At 42.9% G+C, this 26045-nt stretch overlaps 1 protein-coding gene across 4 annotated transcripts in view; it reads left to right on the top strand.

Moving 5' to 3' along the window:
• Positions 1–4030: 4030 nt before the first annotated feature.
• FRYL (FRY like transcription coactivator) overlaps positions 4031–26045 on the top strand; it is a 165607-nt gene continuing 143592 nt past the window's right edge. Inside the window, exon 1 of one of the 4 annotated variants that reach the window (XM_060278893.1) lies at positions 4031–4334. The gene's annotated coding sequence lies outside the window, so the exon portion shown is untranslated. The other 3 variants (XM_060278896.1, XM_060278895.1, XM_060278894.1) reach the window with 3 other exon arrangements.

The raw sequence follows: 26045 nt of genomic DNA, 5'->3' as shown, positions 1-26045 counted from the left end.
CTCTCCCAGATCCAAATTGTTTTATAATCCAAATCGTGAGGTTACTTACAGTCTTGTTTCCAATCGTTTTATTTTCGGAAGAATCCAGCGCTCTCCGCCTTCGGCTTGAAGCTTCTCCCTGCTAGAATAACGTTGCCGCTCAAAATGCCCCCCGCGACTTCTACCCTCCTCGCTCCGGAGCTCTTATTAGAGCTAGCCGAAGGGTTGGGGAGTCCGGATTGGGGCTGTGCCGAGCAAATTTGCCCCCGGGACGCCCTTCCCGAGGTTCTAAGGGGCGCAGCGTCGCTCTCGCTGCCCTCCCCACTCCTAGCAGGGACGGGCCGTCTCGGAGACGAGACGGAACCCCGCCGATCGGCGCTGGCGCTGAACCCGGAAGCCTCGTCTTTATTGTAATTATAGCAGGGGTAGAGAGATGCTTGGAGAACAACCAACATGTGCTTAGCTCAAGACCAGAGGGGGAGCAAAGTGAACACACACAATTAAAACATAATTACAGGAATGCACGCTGCACCTTAGCATTCTTGATGATCCCACCATGCAGTGACAACACCCCCTCCTTGCCCAGAAATGGAAGGAACTGGCCAATCTGGAGCACAGGCATGTTGCTGACACACTTTCTCCACATTTATTGATTTAATTGCATTTATATCCCTCCTTTCTCCCAAAGAGATTAATGTGGCATACATGGTTCTCATCCTCCCCATTGCATCCTCACAAGAAGCCTGTGAGGTAGGTTAGTGTCAGGAATGAGCCAGCTCAAAGTGAGGTTTGCAGCCAAATGCAGAAAGCAGCCAACAACAGGGAGGCTTTGATGTTAGTCAGGCAGGAGATAGCCAGCAGCTGCAGACTTTGGTTCTTCCTGACCTTGACGAGCCGGATGGTAGCTCAGTAGCTGAGAGCAGGCTGGAACACAGCCAAAGCTCGACAGAAGTGCAAACAAACCCCTCTCAGACCCGGAAGAGGTTGGAGCTGATTCAATAAGTCCGTAGAGTCGACAAATGGGGGGGGGGTTGTTAGATCAGAAGCAAAACAAGAAACGTCAGGGTCGTAAGTTTAATATCTGTTGGAGATGCCGGAAGAACTCTTCAGAAGGGTCATCTTGAGTAATGGTGCTGGAGCTGTTTGTTTCTGCAATAAATCCTCCTTTTTAGTTATCTACACTTACTGTGTTATCAAGCTGGGAACCTGGAAACCTGACAGTTAGGCTCAAAGACAGCTCAAGGTCATCCAGTGAGTTTCATGGCTGAGCAGGGATTTGAACCATGCCCTCCCAGTCCCAGGTCCTATTCCAGCACTCTAACCACTACCTTAATTTGAACTCAGATTGCTGGATTCAGAGTCCAGAGTGCTAACCACTATACCATAGGACCACATGCACAAGAGATATCTCTCACCGTCAGCATCACCTGTTCTCCCAAAATGTGATCCCCATTCTTGGAATGGCCCTACAATGAACCACCTTGAGTGTCTTGAGCAAGCATGTTGTTTTTGTTTTTGTTTTTGCATCTGCACCTTAGTTTGTTAGAACAAGGATATTTCCTTTCGAGCATGTAATTCCATCAATAAATATTGCTTTCTTATTTTCCTAACCTCACTTATACCAACCTCCAGGTATACTCCTCCAACAGGGATCCAATGTTCTGTTTAGCTTCTGTGAGCATGTTAGCTCCAAACACCAACAGGAGATCCACGTAGATCCTGATTTCTAAAACAATTTAACACCAAATGTTGGGTACTCTTTAAGTTTTGATGCATAAGTTCTCAGAGCAAAACGGTCATTTGAATTATTACTTACTACTTTGTTATTTGAGTTGAACACCATACATTCAAAACAAAAAAAATCCTTCCAGTAGCACCTTAGAGACCAACTAAGTTTGTCATAGGTATGAGCTTTCGTGTGCATGCACACTTCTTCAGATACGAAAGCTCATACCTATGACAAACTTAGTTGGTCTCTAAGGTGCTACTGGAAGGATTTTTTTATTTTGTTTTGACTGCGTCAGACCAACACGGCTACCTACCTGTAACCATACATTCAAATCACGCTCAATATTATTTACTCTAAGGCTGTTGTCTAATACTATGTCCCACTAAAGTCAACCAGGCTTGCTTCTGAAAAGACATGTATAATTGCACTACACTGTAATGATTACTCTCTAGTTATCTGGGCTACAAACAAATAATTATTTGAGTACAGTAATGGAGCCACTTTTGAAACATACTCACTGTTGTCTGTGCAAAAGAACAATTTCCTATCCAAAAATGAGCTCAGAGAAAACTGGTTCTGCAAGTTTACTGCACAATCTCTCTGCACCGTGTTGATTGTTGGGACACCATGCATTCATCTCCCACTTGATCCCTGAAGCATTAACAACTTTGGGGGGGGGGATTGCTCTCAAATTGTACAAACATTTGAGCTAATGTCTGCACATCTGATGGCTACTAAAAAATAATAATGAAGGTGACACCCCACATGAAAAGGTATGCTACAACTGTTGCAAATGTTTTGTGGTGTGTGCAGTCTTACATACAATGCTAGGTGAGCAGAAGAAGGGGTGTGGCAATAGCCAGCATCTAGCAAAACATCACCACACATGTAAGGAAAACCCCACCCACACAATGTGCTACCATTGCACATTTTCCAGTGAATTCCAGAATGTGAACCACTGATATTGGGTCTATACTTAACTGTAGCCACTTCAATTGAGGCCTTCTCCAGAAGAATTACAATCTGAGGTTGTATGGTGGACTTGAATCTATGTTGCCTTCAGCAATGGGAACTTCCACTACCTTCCCCAATATAATTCCGGCAGCATTTTTTGATACTCTGCAGTACTTCACAGCTGCCCAATGACACACACAAAAGTATTTTAAATGGTTTGTCTTCCTCACTTGCCAAAGGCAGAGAAATGGAAGACCAGTAATTAAAATGGTGGATAACTTGCAGGGCAGCAAGCGAACCCCCACAAACAATTATTAAGGAAAACTTGAAATGGGAAAGTAGAAAAAACCTTTTTTCAGGCTTAAGTCACTCCTAGCAATTCCTATGATGATGGTGCAATGCTACAGCACATCACAATCACCAGTACATGGACAGCAGACTAACCTCAGCTCTGGAAAAGCACGAAATGAACAATCAGAAATAATGGGTGGGGTACAGATTAGCCTTTGTGGGTGCTTCCAGATGGATTGGTGCTCCTCATGCATGGACACTTTCTGCACATGGGATAATTGTCCTAAAAGTGACAGACTGATATTTATTTATACCAATATTTACTGTTGCTATTGTACTATTATTATTTTTAAAGAATAATACACAAACTTGTGTGTGTGTGTTTTCATGAAAGTGCAGCATAGTAATATTTAAATGAATAATTTTAAATATTAAGCTCCTGTCTGCAAGCAACTTGCATCAAGTGGTACACGCAAAAACCAATGTTGCTCAGCTGCAGGAGAAAAACAGTGTGTGTGCAGACAGGTCCAGGGCACAATCAACAAGTGGGCTATAAATCCCTAAATCTAAATTATGTAAAATTTAAAGCATTTTAACCCCCCTGAAAGAACAGCACCTTCTTTCTCATTTAAAATGGAACAGAGATTTGGCCCACGAGGAAAAACTCCACGAGGGGAGTTAAAGGGCCAAAAAACCTCTGAATTCTCCGCATCAACGTTGAACAGCTGGACAGTCTTCCTTAGCCCTCTCGGGGCTCCCGAGGACAGACCCAAGATTGATGTCCACCTTGACCACTCCCAGAGAGAGGAAGCGACTTCTTCACACCAATAAGCGTGTGGGGAGAGCGGAGCTTTTACCACCTCGGCGTGCCGATTGGCAGGACAGATCGCCCGCCTTGGCGCATAGGCTCGGAGCCGGGGCCTTACCGCCGAGGTAGCCACTGAGGATGAAGGCGGGAGGCGGGCACGGGAGAGCGACGCTTCGTCCAGCCAACGAGCCGCCGGGATGCCTGTTCCTGTTTGAGAGGAACGTGCCAATGAGGGTGGCGTTAGGGCGGGGAGAAGAAGGAGCTGGGCTTTGCGAGTTATCGAGAGAGAGAAGAGTCGGGATAATAAAGGCGGCGGCGATTGGAGCCGTTCTGAGCGGCCCCTGTCGGGCGGAATCCTTTTCAATGCGGCCGCGCGGAGGACGGAGCAGGCGGGCCGGGCGTCGCCGTGACGGGAGGGCGGTGATGGTCGCCGACAGGATGAAGTAGAGCTGCTTCGGGGCGGCGGGGGCGGCGAAAACGTCCGGGCTGCTTCTGAAACCTCCGCCAACCGGGGCGAGGAGAAAGCGCCTCGGAGCAAGGAGGAGGAAGAGGAGCGTCGCCACCACCAAGCAGGTATGGAAACCTGAGGAGCCGAGAGAGAGATGGGGGTTGTGGTTTGAGCGCCATTCGCGAGTGGTTCTGTGGCGGCGGCGGCGGCTTCCCGGTCCCAACGGAAACGGAGCCGCCGCAGGGAGACCCTCTGGAAACGAGGCCGGGCGGGCGCGCGCGAGCAGTGGCTTCTTTCCCTCAGGCTGTCGCTGCTGTGAGGCGCTTTTGTTTATAGCCGAGGGGTGTGTGCGCGCGTGCGTGTGGTGTGCGCTCGCGCGCCCGCGTTCTGAGCGGCGGTTCTCCCCTCCCACCCGCGGAAACCGAGGAAGAAGGGGACTGCGGATTCTCGATCTCCCGCTCTTTCTTCCCAGCGCAGGTACCGGGGTCGTCAGGCGTTTCGCGGAGGAGAAAGCGCTGCTGCTAGCAGAGCGGGGAGGCCGGGCCGGGGGAGGGGGTCGACCGCCGCGGAGCAGTGAGGCTTCGGGAGTCGCCTGCCTGTCCGGGAGGGAGCGCCTTTCTTTCTTTCTTTTTCTTTCTTCCTCCCTCTCCCTCCCGCGAGGGAGGCACCCACGCAGCCAACTTTCTCGTAACTGTCGCTCGGCGGGGCGCTTCCAGCCCTGCTTCCTTCAAGACGCAGAGAGAGAGACAGACAGAGAGATAAACGCGCGCAAGAAAAAACCTCTAAACCTGAGTATCTTCTTTGGCGATTACTCGTAGCCGATTGTCTTCCACGAACACGGTCTTAACAGCGAGTCCGTAAGTGACCGTGGAGGCCAATTCTGGATCCACACGTCCTTCCACAGTGGGGACATAGGTTTATGGGCAGGAGTTGATCACGGTCAGGGTTTGCCAAGCGTGCTTTTCCCCATTTTTAAGTTCGGAATAGAGTACAGTAGTTGCTTTGGAAGACGATCATCAGGCATCCGCACAACATGACCAGTCCAACGCAGTTGATGTTGAAGAATCATTGTTTCCACACTGCTGAACTTTGCTTCTTCCAGTAGGCTGGCATTAGTTTGCCTGTCTTCCCAAGTGATATGTAGAATTTTTTGGAGACACTGTTGATGGACTCTTTTGAGGAGCTGGAGATGGCATTTAAAAGTGGTCCACGTGGTCCACGTTTCACAAGCGTACAGTAAGGTTGGTAGTACAATAGCTTTGTGCGCAAGCATTTTGGTTTCCCTGTGAATGTCCTGGTCCTCAAACACTCTGCACTTCAGTTGGGAGAAAGCTGCACTTGTAGAGCTCAGGCGATGCTCGATTGAGGGGTTGGTTTGTGCCTAAGGATGTGGGTGTAACCCAGGCATCCCCAAACTGGCCTACAACTCCCATGATCCCTAGCTAACAGGACCAGTGGTCGGGGAAGATGGGAATTGTAGTCCAAAACATCTGGAGGGCCGAAGTTTGGGGATGCCTGGTGTAATCGTTCTTCGGCTCTCCGTTTGCCCCTGTGGAAGAGTTCAACACCTGAGCCTAGCCGCTCCCCTTTGGTGCCTCAAAGGAGGCTATGTGATAGGGTTGCCATAGTTCACACAGCGACAATCAGGACAGAAAAGCTTGGGGTGGGGCAAAGTTGTTGAGCTTTCTTTCATTTTGCCCAAAGCTGTTGAGGTGGGGTGGTTTTGTTTTGTTTTTTGAAAAATTGCTAAAAATAAATAAATGCCGCTTTTCAGCTATTTTCGTGGGGTGGGGAAGCGGCACTGCCAACATGGGCTGATGTGCAGTCAGTTTTTTTGCGGATTTCCGCCTGGACTGCTGCCGACTGCAGTATTCTGAAGGTGTCTGACTTATAGCATTGTACTACAGTACGTACTTTTTTCCAAGTTTTTGAAATTATTTTTCCGAATTATTACAAATCAAACCAATTTAATTAATTTAATGCAATTTCTTAAAACCAGGTTTCCCGGTCTGGTTGCAAGCATATGATCATTATCATTTCCTTGCATAGCTGCATTGTTTCTTATTTAGAGTCCAGTTGACATCCTTCACTTGCCGTTAAACCATTCTTTCAGCTGGCCGCTTTTTCCACCTTACAAACAGCACCACCGTTACATCATATATGACAACCCCACTACATGATAGCTGTGGGAATTAGACTTGGGCTTGGTAGTGGGTGTGAAGCCCAAGGGGGTGGCAGGCAGATCACTGTTGCTGAAAGGAAGGGTGCTGAGTGTGAGCATCTGCCTTTGCCTGCACAAGATCCCTTTGGTTCAGTCCCCGGTACCCCCAAGTAGTGCAGGGAGAATTTTCCCTCTGAAACCCAAGCTACCCTTTGCCCATATAAAATGAAAACTGGCTCCAGCATCTGCCATGGTGGAGCATTGCTGATTTCTTGGTGGGTTCCTGGAAAGAAACATTCTGTTGTGCTAGCAAGCCTCATGACAGTTAAATGAAATGTAAGGCACCTTTAGGGATGTTTGAAGATTTCCAAATATGGGCTTGAGAAGCTTGTTTTGAATTGGAATTAACTAATCCCTGATCTCATGGTTGTGACATGGCTGTGTAGTGGACAGTGGGGGCTAGTTTCTTGATCTTAATACAACTTGTACACAAATAGGAATAGCAAGCAATTTATATTTGTGTCAGAAGTTCTGTTGGGCGTGCTTATGTGATCTTCAAATAATACATGGTACATAGTTAGATAAACATAGATCAAAGCAGTTGAGGTTTGGCTAGAAAAGCAAGTGTTTTCTTGAGACTGCTGATTTTTGTTTTTTCTAGGATCTATTGTAAAGCGCCCTCATCTTGGGAATACAAATTACACATTCCAGATGCATACTTATTGTACTTATGCCCATTGTTTTCAGGTCATATAAGTAGCACATTTTCTTTTCCTCTCCATGTATTTTGCAAGCTTCATATGTTTGTGTTGGAGAGCTTAGGCCCTTCTCCTGCCCCCTTTGCTTTGCTCAGTTTGCTGGGACTGCCAGGGCTCTCTGATCAAAAGTTCAGAAGGAAGTGACACATGGCCCTCAGAAGTTGAAGAAAGTTAATTTGTCTGTGAGACGCTGCAGATGAACTGTTGAATCAGGAAGAGTTATTACCCAATAATACACTATTTAATGCTGAGCATTTTGTACTACAGGCAGTGGCAAATGACATAAGAATAATCCATGTTATTTGTTACTTCTGTATTTGTAAACAAACACATCTGAAACAAAGTATCCAGACAATAAGCACTACAGTAAGCACAACCTGGTTTGCACTGTGGTGGATTTCCCTTTCCACAAGTATGCTACTAGATTGCAATACTTCACTACTATTGTAACTTACATAGGTTTATGTAGAAAAACTTCGGAATCTCCATAGATGGTTAGAGAGCACCAAGTGTTGGAAAACTGCAGAGACACTTATATTGTCCTGCTTTTGTTGTTTTTGGATGCAGAGTATGTGGAGAGGGGGAAGAAACTACTGGAGATAAAAACTACAATTTGTTTTGCTCTAATGTCATCTGATACAGATACATAGTTGCCTTAATATAATTTTCTTCGCCTTCTGTTAAATTAAGTCCATCGAGGAGAGGGAGAAATGAAGCCTTGTTTAGACCAATTATTTTAAAGAATTTTTGAGTCATTAAAGCCCTAAACGGCCTCGGCCCAGTATACGTGAAGGAGTGTCTCCCCGCGTCCCCCATTGTTCAGCCCGGATGCTGAGGTCCAGCTTCTGGCGGTTCCCTCATTGTGAGGTTACAGGGAACCAGGCAAAGGGCCTTCTCAGTAGTGGCACCCGCCCTGTGGAATGCACTCCCATCAGATGTCAAGGAAATAAACAACTATCCAACTTTTAGAAGACATCTGAAGTAGACCTGTATCAGGGATTTTTTAATGTCTGTCAGAATGGCTGGGGAAACCTGGCCAGATGGGCGGGGTATTAATAATAATATTGTTGTTATTATCATCATTATTATAAGATGTTAGTACATTGTTAATAAGGTTTAAATGAAAGAGTACATATAACAACCCATCCAATGCATATAACAACCCTTTACCATGGTCTTCTGATTTCAAGCCAGTAGTCTACAGTCGTAACTTGGATCCCAAATGCTTTGTGAGTCTTAACGTTTTGACTCCCAAACACCGCACACCTGGAAGTGAGTGTTCTTGTTTGTGAACATTATTTGGAATCTGAACATCTGACATAACTTCCACAGCTTCCAATTGGCTGCAGGAGCTTTCTGCAGCCAATCGGAAGCCACGCCTTGGTTTCTGAAAGTTTTGGAAGTTGAACAGAATTCCGGAATGGATTCCGTTCAACTTCCAAGGTACCACTGTAATTGTAAACTTTAGAAATAAACTTGTTGTTGTTGTTTAGTCGTTTAGTCGTGTCCGACTCTTCGTGACCCCATGGACCATAGCACGCCAGGCACTCCTGTCTTGCACTGCCTCCCGCAGTTTTGTCAAACTCATGTTCGTAGCTTCAAGAACACTGTCCAACCATCTTGTCCTCTGTCGTCCCCTTCTCCTAGTGCCCTCAATCTTTCCCAACATCAGGGTCTTTTCCAAGGATTCTTCTCTTCTCATGAGGTGGCCAAAGTATTGGAGCCTCAGCTTCACGATCTGTCCTTCCAGGGAGCACTCAGGGCTGATTTCCTTAAGAATGGATAGGTTTGATCTTCTAGCAGTCCATGGGACTCTCAAGAGTCTCCTCCAGCACCATAATTCAAAAGCATCAATTCTTCGGCGATCAGCCTGCTTTATGGTCCAGCTCTCACTTCCATACATCACTACTGGGAAAACCATAGCTTTAACTATACCAGGGGTCCTCAGACTTACTGCGCAGCGGGGCAGTGCCGGAGGGTAGGGGAGTGCGCGCGCAGCGGGCCGGAGGGCGGGGGAGTGCGCGCCCGTGCGCATATGCGCACGGGCGGGAAAAAATCGTCGAAAATCGCTTGTGCGCATGCGTATGGGCCTCCCCCGACCCGGAAGTGCATCGGAAATGACCTCTTCTGGGTCGGGAGAGGCCCATACGCATGCGCACAAAGGATTTTCGGCGATTTTTTGCCGATGTTTAAGATCGTCGCCGCGTGCCGTAAGAGCGGGCGGCGGGGGGCGTCGCGGGCCGGATTGGGAGGCCGATTGGGCCGCATCCGGCCCGGGGGCCGTAGTTTGGGGACCCCCTGAACTATACGGACCTTTGTCGGCAAGGTGATGTCTCTGCTTTTTAAGATGCTGTCTAGGTTTGTCATTGCTTTTCTCCCAAGAAGCAGGCGTCTTTTAATTTCGTGACTGCTGTCACCATCTGCAGTGATCAAGGAGCCCAAGAAAGTAAAATATCTCACTGCCTCCATTTCTTCCCCTTCTATTTGCCAGGAGGTGATGGGACCAGTGGCCATGATCTTGGTTTTTTTGATGTTGAGCTTCAGACCATATTTTGCGCTCTCCTCTTTCACCCTCATTAAAAGGTTCTTTAATTCCTCCTCGTTTTCTGCCATCAAGGTTGTGTCATCTGCATATCTGAGGTTGTTGAAATAAACTTAAATAGACTTAAAATCTAAAAGCCATGACGGGTAAGGGAATTGGGCCTGGGCCAGTACAAATCCAACCAAAATACATAATCTTCATAGTCCATTATATCATCTGCCAAAAAGCAGTCTTGTATGGCCTAAGTTTCAGGTGGTTTCTCTTCATCCAGTCATTATTTTACTGAACACCTACAAACCTGGTTTACATGTCAGATTAACCATAGTTAGTGCTTCTGGATGCTGCTCAAAAGTATCAGCACAGCGTGGCCATGTGTGGGAGAGGAGTGAAACAGAGGTGTTTCAGCAGCATGCACATGCTGCTTGTTTAAGTTTAACCATAGTTAAATATTAACTATGATTTAATGTGGTTTGTAGACAGAGCTATTGTCACATCTGAAGTTGATGGAAAGTGGAATTTGAGCTGCTACATTGTGATGATACTTCACATTCATTCAAAACCTGCAAATGAGTTATTACACAGTTTTATGTAACAATTAGAGGGCAAATAATAAATATCATGAAGGACCTAAGTGGATCCCTCTGACACTTGCAGAAAAAATGCCCTCAGCAGCCTTTGATACCATCAACCATGACATCCTTCTGGACCATCTAGAGGGGCTGGGTGCTGGGGGTGCTGTTATACAGTGGTTCTGCTCCTTCCTCCTGGGCTGTGTCCAGAAAGTGGGGGGGGGATGAGTGTTCGGACCCCTGGGCTCTCATTTGTGGGGTGCCTCAGGGTTCCATACTCTCCCCCATGCTTTTTATTAACATCTATATCATGGGTAGGCAAACTAAGGCGCGGGGGCCGGATCCGGCCCAATCACCTTCTATTTTTTTTTTTTTTGATTTTTAAAAGCAATCTTTATTGATTCTTCCATTAAAAGAAATACAAATACATAAAAAGAAAAATATCTGCACAACAAATCCATACATGTAAAAATCACTTCCCAACTCTTAACGTACTGCTTAATTCTCGTGTTCTCCTTATTCTTGCGTTGTCATTTCACTACAAATATCATATACATATTAATTTCTTCTTATCTTTTAACTTCCTTAAAACAAATCCCTGTTCTCCTCTAGCTAAGACAGACCCTTAGTTCCGTTTTAACATTCTTTTTTCTAAAATATTCCTCTACATATTCCCATTTTTTAATCAATTTTTGCTTCGATGTATTTCTTATTGCGGCAGTCATTTTGTCCAAATTCATAAATTCGATTAATCTTATCTGCCAATCTATTATTCCAGGAATCTCTTCTTTTTTCCACTTCTGACCTATCAATAAACGTGCTGCCGCACACCCATAAAGAAAGATATCTCTTCTATCCTTAGGAAGATTTTCCGGGAGAAAACTTAACAAAAAATATTCCGGTTTTTTCTTAAAGGTGACTTTGACTATCTTTTTTAATTCCTCATAAACCTCTCCCCAAAATTTTTTAATTTTGATGCAACCCCACCAACAATGCATATAGTCTCCTAATTCACCACCACATTTCCAACAATTTCCATCAGCAGTTTTATATATTTTAGCTATCTTCATCGGAGTAAGATGCCATCGATATAGCATTTTCAGCATATTTTCTTTAATTCCTTCACAGGCTGTAAATTTCAATGTTCTTCTCAATAATTGATCCCACTGGGTTGTATAAATTGGTTTGCCTAAGTCTTGTGCCCACTTAATCATTACACACTTTGTCCCCTCATCTTTTAATTCCCATTCCAAGAGATATTTATAAACCTTAGAAATTGACTTCACCTTATTATCAATTATTAATTCCTGTAATTTGGATTTTTCTTTGGCAAATCCTTTGGCTTTATGTTCCTTAAATAGACTTTGAATTTGCATATACTGTAGCCAGCTAGCACAATTCGATTTTAACTGATCATAAGTCTTTAGATTTATTTGGTCTCCGTTTTTTTCTATTAAATCTTGGTAAGTTAGCCAATTCCCCTTCTTATTTTTACCTCCCAATGTTGTCATTTCTAGTGGGGAAGCCCACCACGGGGTTTTAGGTTCTATCAAATCTCTGAATTCCAGCCAGTTTTTGAAAAGGGTTTTCTTTAACACATGGTCCGAAAATTTTTTAAATTTGCTCTCCTCTCCCTGAACCAGGTAAGTGTGCCATCCAGTCGTGTTTCTAAATCCTTCCACTGTCAAAATTTCTTCATCTTCTAATGTAAACCACTCCCTAAGCCAACAGAGGCAGGCCGATGCATGATATAATCTGAGGTCCGGGACCCCCCAGCCTCCCCTTTCTTTGGTGTCCGTAAGTAATTTAAACTGAATCCTCGCTTTTTTCCCCATCCAGATAAATTTACTTAATTCCTTTCTCCAATTATTAAAGATTTCTTTTTTACCTATTATGGGGAGCATCTGAAATAAAAATAGCATCCTTGGGAGTATTGCCATTTTAATTGCGGCAATTCTCCCTGAAAAAGAAAGTTTCAGTTCTCTCCATCTCTCAATATCTTTTTTGACCTCCTTCCAGACTCTCCCATAATTGTTTTCAAATAAATTTATATTATTTACGCTAATTATAATTCCCAAATATTTGAACTTTTTCACAATCTCCCACCCTATAACTTTTTACAATTCTTCCAATTCATTTCCTTTTATATTTTTAACCATCACTTTAGTTTTTTTCCCATTAATTCTAAGCCCCGATATTTCCTCAAAATTTTTTAGGATTTCTCTCAGCTCTTTAACCGATTCTTCCGGGTCTTCTATCATTACCAACATATCGTCGGCAAAGGCACTGATCTTATATTCCTTCCCTTTTACTTTAATTCCTTTGATTTCCTTGTCTTCCTTGATATCTATTAGCAAGAACTCAATTGATAAAACAAACAGCAATGGGGAAAGGGGACACCCCTGCCTTGTTCCTCTTCCTATCTCGAATTCTTCTAACACTTCCCCATTTAGAATTAATTTTGCAAATTGGCTTTTATATATCGAATTGATTCCCTCGTAAAATTTCCCCCTTATGCCGTATGTGTCTAACGCTCTTCTCATAAAACTCCAAGATAGTGAATCGAAAGCTTTTTCGATATCAAGGAAGACAAACCCTGCCCTTTTTCCCGGGGACCAATCTAGATATTCTATTAGGTCCAAAAGAATTCTTATGTTTCTGGACATCGCCCTTCCTGGTAAAAATCCCTGTTGATTCTTATCTATAATCCTAATCAAAACCCTTTTCAATCTACTGGCCAGAATATCAGCAAAGATTTTGTAATCTACATTAAGGAGGGAAATTGGCCTAAAATTTCCAGGTTGTCTGAATTCCTCATCATCTTTCGGGATCAAGGTCACATATGCCTCCTGCCACGTCTTTGGCACCAATCCACCTTCTAGGATTCCGTTCACCAATTTTTGGTAAACCCCTCCTATTTCTTCTTTAAAAATTTTGTAATGCAAGCTTGATATGCCATCTGTCCCAGGGGACTTACCTAATTTGGATTTTGTAATAGCCTCATAAATTTCCTGCAACGTCACGGGGTTGTTAAGTGCTTCTCTTTCTTCTTCCGTAATTATTTCTCTTCCTCTACTCTCAAAATAGCTATTTAATTTTCCTTCATCTATCCTACCTTTATCATATAATTTTTTATAATATTCAATAAGACATTTTTGGATATCCTCTGATTTTGTTAATTTTACTCCCCTGTCCATAATCCCGCTAATCGTTCTTTCCTTTTGGATTTTTCTTAATTTCCATCCTAACAACTTCCCTGCCTTATCTCCCCATTCAAAATTTCTTTGTTTTGCCCACTTTATTTTGTTTTCTATCTCTTGGCCTATTAATACAGAGAGCTCCTTCTGTAAAATTTGAATTCTCATCCTCACTTCCTCATTATTTGGGTTAGACACTAATTCTTTCTCATTCTTACCAATTTCCTTCTTTATTTCTTCCAAATTCCTTTCTCTTTCTCTTTTTATTCTGTTCTTTTGTTGAATATACAAACCCCTAACAAAGGCTTTGCCCGCATCCCATACTGTTGTCATATCTACCTCTTCTGATATATTATTTTGGTAAAATTCTTTCAACAATTCTTTCACTTTCTTTACAAATACCTCGTCATTCAAGACTCTCTCATCCATTCTCCACCTGTTATATTTAATATTATTTTCCTTGATTTTTGTCATAATTGGATTATGATCCGTAATTGACTTAATCATTATTGCACTTTTACTTGCTTTCTGAATTAGCCCAGGTGTTAGCCAAATCATGTCGATTCTTGATGCTGAGTTGTTGGCATTGGAGAAATAAGTAAATTTCCTTTCTACCGGGTTGTCCCTCCTCCAAATATCTTCTAATTCGTAATTCTTAATCAAATTTGAGAAATTCTCTGGCAATTTCCCTCTATCTTTTTTACCTTCCTTTTTCTTACTTCTATCTAGCTCTGGTTGCATTACCCCATTAAAATCGCCTAATAAGATTATCTCTTCATCCGAAATGTATTCTCCCATCTTATCTCCCAATTTTTTTAAAAATTCTTTTTTACAACCATTTGGTGCATAGATGTTAATCACTACTATATTCTTCCCTGGTATAACTAATCTCACTCCCACCATTCTGCCTTCTTCATCCTGAAATAATTTTTCTGATTTAATATTTTGTTTAACATAGATTGCTACTCCCCTTTTCTTTTTCTTATTACAAGAAATAAATTCCATTCCTAATCTCCCAATCACCTTCTAAATCCGGCCTGTGGACGGTCCAAGAATCAGCGTGTTTTTACATGAGCAGAATGTGTCCTTTTATTGAAAATGCATCTCTGGGTTATTTGTGGGGCCTGCCTTTTTTTTTACATGAGTAGAATGTGAGCTTTTATTTAAAATGCACCTCTGGGTTATTTGTGGGGCATAGGAATTCGTTCATTTCCCCTTCGCCAAAATATAGATGGCCCCCTACAACGTCTGAGGGACAGTGGACTGGCCCCCTGCTGAAAAAGTTTGCTGACCCCTGATCTATATGAAGCTGCTGGAAGAGATCATCAGGGGGTTTGGGCTGGGTGCTCATCTGTATGCGGATGATACCCAGCTGTACCTAACTTTTAAATCAGAACCAGTGAAGGCGGTGAAGTTCCTGTGTGAGTGTCTGCATGTGGCTGGAGGATGGATGGTGGCTAACAGATTGAGGTTGAATCCTTACAAGACAGAAGTACTGTTTTGGGGGGACAGGGAGTGGGTGTGTGTGGAGGACTCCCTGGTCCTAAATGGGGTAACTGTGCCCCTGAAGGAGCAGGTGCACAGCCTGGGAGGCATTTGGACTCATAGCTGTCCATGGAGGCACAGGTCAATTCTGTGTCCAGGGCAGCTGTCTACCAGCTCCATCTGGTACGCAGGCTGAGACCCTACCTGCCTGTGGGCTGTCTCGCCAGAGTGGTGCATGCTCTGGTTATCTCCCACTTGGACTGCTGCAATGAGCTCTATGTTGTTGAGCTTTTTTTAAAAAATGATTTTACCCCAGGAAATAAACTGCCACAGGGGCCAGATTGAACCTACCGGCGGGCTGGATTAGGCCCCCGAAACAGACTTTGGATAGATAAAACACTAAGACCCACTGAACTCAGTACAGCTTTCTTCTGATAAGGAAAAAAATCCACTGCCCAGCTTGTCAGGCTGCCACTTCCTGCGGGTCCCTCTGGTCAGCAAAAGGAGTTTCCAGCCAAGTTTCAGAGGCAAATTGGCAGACAGTAGGCGATCTTTATTTGTTGCAGCAAAGGTTCAAACACCAAAGAGGAGGAACCCTGAACATGGGGTTGCATGAATTTTTAAGACTTTCCCATTTTTCCCATAATACATTTCCAGTAGCATCATCAATACATCACAGATATGTCACAGTAGAGGCATAGCTGGCATGGAGAAAGATGAAACTGTCACTCACCCCTGTCAATCACCCTAGTTCCCAACACCTTTAAATGTATTTGCTTTCCCAAGAATAATAAAATTATTTACACATTTCTCTGGCCTCCAGGCTTTTCTCTTTGTGAGCTTTCAAAGGATCTAGTCTCAATCCACTCTACCAATGGATTTCTATCTGGAACATTGTTGCTCATTAACACCTCCTGCCCCCCACTGTGGGGATTGATTTCACACCTTGTGGAGGAGTGAGGAGTACTTGACCATATGCTGAGGGGATTATGGAGGAAGGCAGTAGCCTGGATCCACCTTCCCTTTAGGAGTAATACACCATTACAATTGAGAGAATCATGTGAATTTTTAAGTTTTGATATGTTTTAGGGAACAGTGAGGCTCAGTGGCCTTAGTTTGAGGCTGCGATGGGGATTTCGAATTTTCTAGGTATTGCAACTGCCCCCCCTTTTAGTTTTAATATTTTTGAGTAGACACTTAGTTATTTACCAGATGCAAGTCAGCAGCACCAGATGACCCCACTCGGCTAAGCGCTGGGGTGTAATTGCATTTTGTATAAATTATAAATAAAACATGTTCTATTTACAAACAAAACATTTAAATAGCTGCCTTTCTACCGGTAGGACGGGTGGGGGCATGGGTGTAGACAGGATTTTTGTTAGGGGTCAGGCTTTGGTTAGAGGGGGGCAGAACCTCAGATTTGTTTTGATTTGTATTGATTTTTACTTATTTGGGAGGCAGCTGCTCCCTGCCCCCCTTGGCAGGGGGCACAGGAAAGAAATCAAGTTGTAAAGGGGCAACAGTCGGAAAAAGGTTGGGAAACATTCAATGTTAGATATTGAGATATGAAAGCTAGGAGCTAAATGGCACCTTAAATCTAGGTTATGGGTGCAAAAACAGAATGTCTACGCACCCTTTTTAATAACAAGAATACGAAGCAGAAAATGAATGAACTGCAGTTAAAATATTATGTTCATTTTTCACATGGTCTAGTCCTTCACCTGCTGACCCCCTTAATATTCTTAAGAGGGTCTCTCTTCTCCAGTCTTCAGAGAGTAGCTGGAAGTGGGGAGGCAGAAAAAGGTCCTTTCCACTCTGCACTCCAGAGCTCAAGAACTGCTTGCGCTAATGACGTTCCCAGTTGTGAAATGCGCCTAGAACAATGGGAGTTTTGAACACTGGAAACACTGCTCTAGAGCAGTGTTTCCCAACCTTGTGCCTCCAGCTGTTTTCGGACTACAATTCCCATCATTCCTGACCACTGGTCTTGCTAGCTAGGGATGATGGGAGTTGTAGTCCAAAAACACCTGGAGGCACAAGGTTGGGAAACACTGCTCTAGAGGACTCAAGTTGGTACCTAGAGTTCTGTCATTACACCTTGAGAGATATTGGAGGGGAAACACTGTAGCAACATTTGCAGAGGGAATTTGATTATTCCTTGCAACTTTAAATAAGCTGCATAACTTTCACAGGATTTTGTCTGAATTAATCCAAACAAAAGATGGCAAAAATGCTCACCCTATTTTGTGGTATTTTCAGTAGAAAGCACTCTCTCAAATCACTTTGAAAATGTATCACCATAACTAGTTTAGAATAGCCCCATTCAGTGTTACAAAAAGCATATTACTAAAGTTTTGTGAACTCTGTTTCTGCTCTTGCTATTGCCTATCTTGTGTGTTCTGAAAAGAGATTTTTATCTTGTTCTTCTGGACAACTCTAATCAGGAAGTAGAATCAATTGTGCATAAAATGTGGAGGATGATTAAGAGGGAGTGGGCTTCCCATGTTTGACTGGTTTCCCATTGTTTACTTCTAAAAGGAAACCAGTAAATTCTTGCATCAGAACACTGATAAAACTTGTTCTGAATACAGCTTTGTTTACATCTGTAGACTTTCAGACTATGCTAACTGACATTTTTTTGTTTTTTATAAATACCCTGTTACTGCATGCTGAGACTTGAATTTTTGTGAACAGTTAAAATGCATTCAAGTGGCCTCCAGTGTGAAATTAATAAGTCTTAAACATTTAAAACACTTGCTGTGGCTCCTAGTAGGGAAGAGGAACAGGGGGAAGCCCTGCAGCTTAAGCCAGTTAAAACAAGTTTGTAACTGACATGGAGTCTGAAATATGCTCTCTTGAACCTTTCCAGTGATTCACTAGTGAGGCATGGTTTTTAAAATGTAGGTGTTACTTGTAGTGTCATAAACACCAGCTCCCTAGGCCTGAAGCAAGATAAGTGCCGCACTCCATAGTTGCCTTTGACTGTACTTAACCATCAGGGGTCCTTTACCTTTTACCATTGATTGGTTTTCTTGAATGCTTTATGTATAGCATTTAACCTTAAAATATATAGAATTAAATGCATTTTCTAAGAGGCTGCAGGAAAAAATATATTCCTAGTTACCTCTATTATCAAAATAACATGCTTTCTTAGTAATTTTGAAGCCGGTTGTGAGCTATACATTCCACAATTTATAACATCTTGAATGAAATAGATATACATTCTCTATAGCCTATTTTAAGGACTATCTCCATAGAGGGATTTATGCAGTCTACTGTGGTTTTGTGGTCCTCTGTGAATTGAGTAAATGGAAAGAAAACAGATGAGGTCATTGCTAGGTAGAATATAACTAGACAGAGGACATACTGTTTGCTGCTTGGAAAAATGGCAAGTGGAATCAAACATATCTGTCTATGTCAAACCAGCTGACCAATCAAGTTAAACTGAAACTACCTTGAGAGTAGTAGTATTAGGACAAGAAGGCAGGATATAAAAAAATTCAGAGGAACTTTTTACTAATTTTTTTAAAAATATATATTTCCCCTCTTTCTTTCTAGCCTTGAATATATCAGTTTCTTGTAACCTGTATTTGTCCAGCAAGGGACCAAGAATATTTTATCTTTTTACCTACTCTTACATAGTGAAAGTACAAGCTTGGCTCCTAGAAAAATGTCATGATGTTCCATTCCAGGTGGCTTGCATCATTTGTTCACAGATGGTTTTATATTGGTAAGACTATACCCCCCTGAAAAATACTTTATAACTATAGCTACTTTGTATTAATTTCTGCATTCCCCTTAAATTGGGGTGGCCCACTAGATGTTGCTGAACTGCAGCTCCTTTCATTGATGAACATTGGCTGTGGTGGCTGGAGTTGAGATCAGAAAAGCCACAGGCTAGCTACTTGTGTCCTAAAAGCTTTCATTTTATTTATGTATTTATTTCATAAAATTCATATACCACTTGATTGTAAACAACAACCACCACCGCCCCTAAATTAATACATTTCTTCCCCATTTTACCCACTACTGTATAGTTTTACATGTTATCTTAAAACTTCTAAACTGGAACTTCAGCAACTGTTCTTCAACTATCATTAAAGCTTACCAAAGCATTAACTGTATACACCGTTTTCCTCTAAGTGATGAATTGGAATGCTCTTTTTGATCTACAGTCCTGCTCTTGAAAACTGAAATGGGGTGGGAGTGAGAGGGTCATTGGTTTTCAGACTCTTAAATAATTCATTTTAACCTTGACTGAAGCAGAAACGGCTCATCTCTGAAGCAGAGGAAATAACACTAGAAGAGAGGTGATGGGAACATGTCTTAACCCATGATTATCCTACGGTAGTATTTATTGTCAGGCTGAGTATGATTTGCTCATATGAGTATTTGTTACCTTATTGACCAGGTTAGAGAACCTCTGGGCCAAAGCAAAACACAGCCCAGCAGGCCTCCCAGTTTGGGCAAGCCATGCTCACCCTACAGCAGATTTAATACATGGTGTGGGGTGGGGCGGTTATGGGCAGGTCTTCAAAGGGGCAATTGGGAGCTTAAAGTGACCCAGTTGTTCCTCTTCTCTAGGAGGGGGTGAGTAACAAAAAGGAAAAAGGTGACTAACAAGTATTCACATTTGTTGTTTTAATGTGTGTTAAACCACTTTGAGATTTCCCCCTTTAAAATGTAAAGCGGTATAGAAATGAAATGGATGCTAATAATAAATAATTATTATTCACTTCTCCGTCCCAGTGCTGCTTCTTGAACCTTTGAAAATCAGAGGTTTGAAGAGCAGCATGCGACTTCTTGCAGCAAGGTTTTCCAACAGCCCAGCCTCCAAAGTCCCTTTGTCATAGTAATGCTAAATTAATGTTAAATTTTGCCCTTCACAGGTGGGGGGATAAAGATCTGGCCTGTTGGTCAGGGGGGGGGGGAACCCCCACCCCTGATATATAAGTATATGAATATACGTATTCATATAGGAAATCCTGTCATAGTTTTCTTATCTGTGCTGTCAGATGGGATACAATGCATTCCAGAGAAACCATTGCGGTACACCACAAATGGTGGCCATGAAAGGCAACAGAATATAGTTCCATTTTCTCCTGAGACACAGTTGCCAACTGGTTGTGGAATATTTTCCCACTTAGTTTCAGAGCCTGAAAGTTCCTCATGTAAGCTGGAATCATTGTCCATCAATTTAGTGCCTGGTGTTGTTGTTTTTTATTTGTAGTCACCATATTTTTCACATGCAATAATTTGTAGGCTACTAGGCCTTCTCTTTCAATCAAGTGAAAATGCTTAAATCACTCTCTCTGCCTCTGAAAATGTTCTCTGTAAGTAAAGTCATTGAGATACACTCACCGTTGACTGCCTGTTTGAGGGATTATAGAGGTCCGAGATTATGCAATCATTTTGTGGCATGTTTCTTTAATTTTTCCCATTTCATAATACACAATAATCATAAGTATATATACAGCTGTACTTACTATAAGTACTGTTTGTTTTGAATCCAGTCTCAAAGAGTCTCCACTGGTAGCATAGTTCCCTCCTATAGCTGCTTATATCGTTATTTTATTCATAATCATTACATTCCAAATCTTCCCCTTCCAGAGGTCTGTTGGTGGTACAGTATCTTTTCCCCACATGTTTGCTATTAAAACTGAGCATCTATCACCATATGAGCAACCAGGACAAAAGTCCCTTGGCCAATGTGGTGTTCATCATTGCCCAATAACATTCTCAGAACCTGCTATTTGTGAAATTTCTTGCTTATTTCCCCTCAAATGCCTTTCAGTCTTCCACAGTTCCACCACATATTTGCAAAAGTGCCTCTGCTATTGAGGTTCTTCTGAACAGCTGTTTATTACAGTGGTGCCTCGACTTACGAATTTAATCCGTTCCGAAGGCACCTTCGTAGGTCGAAAAATTTGTAAGTCGGCTTCCGGGTTCAGCGCCAGCGCCGATCGGCGGGGTTTCGTCTCGTCTCCGAGACGGCCCGTCTCTGCTAGGAGTGGGGAGGGCAGCGAGAGCGACGCTGCGCCCCTTAGAACCTCGGGAAGGGCGTCCCGGGGGCAATTTGCTCGGCACAGACCCAATCCGGACTCCCCAACTCTTCGGTTAGCTCTAATAAGAGCTCCGGAGCGAGGAGGGTAGAAGTCGCGGGGGCCATTTTGAGCGGCAACGTTATTCTAGCAGGGAGAAGCTTCAAGCCGAAGGCGGAGAGCGCTGGATTCTTCCGAAAATAAAACGATTGGAAAAGACTGTAAGTAACCTCACGATTTGGATTATAAAACAATTTGGATCTGGGAGAGAGGGGAGAAAAGAGGAAGCCACCCCCCCCCCCCCCCACGGCAACAAAGAGACAGTAAATAGAAACCCGAAGCCATAAACAGAAGATTTGTAATTCAAAAGGATCCCTCAAAGGCATCAAAGAGAATCTCCCCTTTGATGCAGGGTGAAAAGGGGAGAGAGACTGTGGTTTATGACTGCCCTGCAGCAAGAGGTAAAGGCTAAGAAAAACCTTTCTTTCCCTCGGGAGCCGGCAGCCCAGACAACCCAGTGAGTTGATCAGGATTTATAAGTCAATTTTTATTTCACTTTGTATTTCTGGACTTTGTGGAATTTCTTTTTTGGTTTAAGTGCTTGTGAAATGTGAGTTCGAACTTTATTGTTAACAAGACTTGAAGAATGCAGCCAGCTTGTTAAAATGGAGTCGAGAAAATAAACTGTGATCATATTCCACCCCACGTGACAAGTTTTGACCTTGGCAGGATTGAATTATGTCAACAAAAAAGTGTTCCCCTGAGTTCCAGCGGTCTGTTTTGACCTTAATGTGGGAAACAAGAATAGAGCTATGTCAAGAGGAGACACGACGGCAAGAGTTACAGCAAAAATTTCAGATGGTGATGGCGGAATATGATTTTTTAGGAGATGAAGCTTTTGACACTGAAAAAAATGAATGTGAGAATGACAATGATGGTGACTGTGATTTGGAAGGAAAAGATGAAGATGAGGACTGTGATGATTCAACACAAAATGAAGCACACCACGAAAAAAATGATGACTCTACTCTACAAAAAGTTGGATGGAGTGCCCTGCTTTTGAGGGGGGCACGATTGGTATTATTGGAACTCCAGAACGCCCACAGGGAAGAAGGAAAAAATATGCAGAGAAGAGAAGAAATCCAGGGGTCCTGTATGGTGGCCTGGATGGCAAAAGACTGTAAACAGGGGGTGGGGTGAAGGGAAAGTGATGTTGTGATTATAAGGATGGATTAACAGGTTTATAACTGGTCTGCTGATTATGGAATTTGCTGGATTGGGGGGGTGGAGCCGGTAATCGGGGATGTAAGGTTAAATTGAGAATAGTTATATAGTTATAGTTTTAAAAGTGAATGGATTTTGGAAAATGTGAAAATATGGAGGCTTATAGAGGGAGAAAAAATTAGGCACGGGAAGAGAAAATGGGAGTTTGATTTTTCAGTGATTTGAATATTAGATGAAAATGTTAACAATTGATTTATAAGTTGTATAAGATACAAAGGTGTATTTTTATAAAGTAAGAAACTGTTGCAGATGATAAAAAAGGGATGAAAACCGGGGAAGGGGGGGGGAGGGGAAGCCCACAAAATATGGTTTTACAACTATGAATGTAAGAAAAATTTTTCTGTTTTGTATTGTTTTTTTTGTTTTTTTTTGCCCTTTCTTTTTTCCCTTTTTTCCTATTTCTATTTTTCTCTTTTTTTGGTATGACAATAGATGGTTGGATGGATGTCCTCCTGCGTACTGCCCTGGTTTGCTGGAGCTCCCTGGTGGCAGGGGGGGGCTTTGGGGTCAGGGGAGGGGGAGGAGGACAGAAATCCAAGCATAAAATGGACCATCTCTGACTGTTCACATACATGGGATACTTCTGTGGCAGGGGAGGACCCATGTGGGTGGGTAGGAAGGAGGTGGAAAAGGGGTTTAAGTATGTACCGTTTTTTTGTTTTTTTGTATTTTGTAAAATTAATAAAAAGTATGTTCAAAAAAAAAGAAAAATTTGTAAGTCGAAAAGCTCCATTGGAAACGCGATTTCCCATAGGAATGCATTGGAAATGGAAAAATTCGTAAGTCGAAGCAACCCCATCGAAAAATTCGTAAGTCGAAAAAAACCTATCTAAAACTGCTGTGGTTTCCGTTCGGATGTCGAGAAATTCATAAGCGTGCGGCCATTTGTCCCATTCGTAAGTCGAAAAATTCGGTTGTTGAGTCGGTCGTAAGTTGAGGTACCACTGTGTGTGTGTGTGGGGGGGAAACACATGCTGAAAATTGCTGTGAACTTTTCTCAGTCCTCCTTGTAAGAAGGGCAGAATGCAGAGTAACAAGCTTGCTTGTCTCTACTCTGCTTTTCCAGATACTTTATTGAGTATTGAGTATTTACTTTTTTGAGGGCTTTTTAAATTTTGGGGGTGGAAATGTCTGTTTCTGGAATCTAAGAACAGTAAGATGTGTTAAAACGTTTTAAACTACCGGTAGTCAGATTGGCACTTGTATAATTCAGCTTGCAGTTGGAACATGTCAATTGTACTCATGTTGCTTTTGAAGTGATATGTTAAAACATAGTTCTGTGATTGTGGTTTCACATGTGCAAGGCATCCTTCAGTGATGCCCTCCCGTGTGCATCCTTAGGCTCAACTCATTAGGTAGGAATGGACTGGAATGATTCAAGAGAGATGATGGACTGTGGACAGAGGGCCACTTTTCAAAAAATGCACCTCCTCCTGTTAAAACAAAACACAAACTAATACAGCAGGGCTACAGCTTTTCTTCGCAATGTGTTTTTCCTATGTGTAGGAAGTCTCTACATGAGGAAAATTTCAAAAAAGGCACCCCTTATTTACAGTCTGACATACACAGTCTTCTTGGCATGTCTTTCTGGTGCATGTATAATGATCACAGAGGCTTGGCTCCATTAACTAACATTTGTCATTAGCAAGGATTACAGCTCAGTAGATCAAAACAAAGGCCTTTTGTTGGACACTTCTATCTGCTAATTGTAATCTTGATTTTTAAAAATAAAGTTGTCACAAGAGCTGTGCTGTGTCAGAGCAAAGGCCCATCTGTCCAGCATTCTCTTTTCACAGAGGCCAACCAGATCCCTATGGAAGGTCTGCAAAGCAGTACATGAGCACAACAGCATTCTTCCCAACTTGTGTTCCCCAGCAACTTGCATTCAGAGACATGATGCCTCCCATTCTATACGTAGCATGTTGCAAATAGCCATTGATAGCCTTAACTTTCATAAGTTGTATCTTGTTGTTGTTTAGTCGTTTAGTCGTGTCCTACTCTTCGTGACCCCATGGACCACAGCACGCCAGGCACTCCTGTCCTGCACCGCCTCCCGCAGTTTGGTCAGACTCATGTTGGTAGCTTCGAGAACACTGTCCAACCATCTCGTCCTCTGAAGTTGTATCTAATCCACTTCTAAAGCTGTCCAAGTTGGTGGTCATTGCTACTTCCAGTAGTGAATTCTATTTTTTTTTTACTATGTGCTATGTGAAGAAGTATTTTGCCTGTCCTGAATGTTACTGCATTCAGCTTCATTGGATGATTCTAGTCCAGTATTATGTGAGAATGCATTTCTCTTAAATTACTCTGTTTTTGTGAATTACTTCAGTATTCAGGGAAGCACTGGCTCTAAAACAGGGGGTAACGTTTGAAAGGGGAACATTTAGTGATCGAAAAAACTTGGTTTTTCCTTTGGGCAACAAACAGCAGCACATGTAGGGAGCCTTCATACTGGGGTAGGGAGGGAATCGGCATGTATGCTACACTTTCTTTAGTGGGAGTACCCCAATTCAATAACTGTATTGTTCTTGGTTTCATAGGAATGTTGTATTTAATGGCATGTGGATTTTATTTATTCTAGTCATATACTAGAACTGTCCTTTCTTTAGCTTTCAGTTATTAGAATTGTCCAAGGATGTCCAAGATACTACAATTATAGAAACAAAATATTATGGGTATTTAAACTTCTTTAATAAAAAACCCCCAGTTGCTTTAGGTTTTTGTTTTTTATTGGTAGCTATAGTGAGGTAAAAGGTAAAGGACCCCTGACAGTTAAGTCCAGTCGCGAACAACTCTGGGGTTGCGGTGCTCATCTCGCTTTACTGGCCGAGGGAGCCGACGTTTGTCCGCAGACAGTTTTTCCGGGTCATGTGGTCACCATGACTAAGCTGCTTCTGGCGAAACCAGAGCAGCACACGGAAACGTCGTTTACCTTCCCGCTGGAGCAGTACCTATTTATCTAGTTGCACTTTGACGTGCTTTTGAACTGCTAGGTTGGCAGGAGCTGGGACCGAACAACAGGAGCTCACTCCGTTGCGGGGATTTGAACCGCCAACCTTCTGATTGGTAAGCCTTAGGCTCAGTGGTTTAGACTTTAGACCACAGTGCCACCTGCATCCTTATAGATCTCTGCAAACAGCTCTTACTTGTGTTGTGTCTAACCAGCAAAAGAGCTGTTTCCACCTAGCCATATTTAGATGTCATATGGAATGTCCCTTGCATGAACAAGAGTCAGAATGATTGTTGTTGTTGTTTAGTCATCTTAGACCAGGGGTCAGCAAACTTTTTCCACTGTCCACTGTCCCTCAGACCTTGTGGGCGGCCGGACTATATTTTGGGGGGAAATATGAACGAATTCCTATGCCCACAAATAACCCAGAGATGCATTTTAAATAAAAGCACACATTCTATTCATGTAAAAACATGCTGATTCCTGGATCGTCCGCAGGCCGGATTTAGAAGGCGATTGGGCCGCATCCGGCCCCCGGGCCTTAGTTTGGAGACCCCTGTCTTAGACTCTCCGTGACCCCATAAACCAGAGCATGCCTTGGAAACTCTCTCTTTCTTCTCAAAGCTTCTCCTTTTTTTATGTCCATGGAGTTTTCTTGGCAAAATACTGGAGTGATTTGCTAGTTTCTTCTCCAGGTGGATCACATTTAGTCTAAACTCTTGGCTATGACCTGTTGTCTTGGGTGGCCCTGCACAGCGTAGCTCATAGCTTCTTGGAGTTATTCAAGCCCCTTCGCCACGACAAGGCAGTGATTCATGAAGGGGAAGAATGAATATTGGGACTACAGAA

The sequence above is a fragment of the Zootoca vivipara genome, chromosome 9, assembly GCF_963506605.1.
Source record: "Zootoca vivipara chromosome 9, rZooViv1.1, whole genome shotgun sequence".
In the NCBI taxonomy this organism is placed as follows: domain Eukaryota; kingdom Metazoa; phylum Chordata; class Lepidosauria; order Squamata; family Lacertidae; genus Zootoca; species Zootoca vivipara.
The sequence above is the reverse complement of the archived record's forward strand: the minus strand, read 5'-3'. Positions and strand labels throughout refer to the sequence as shown.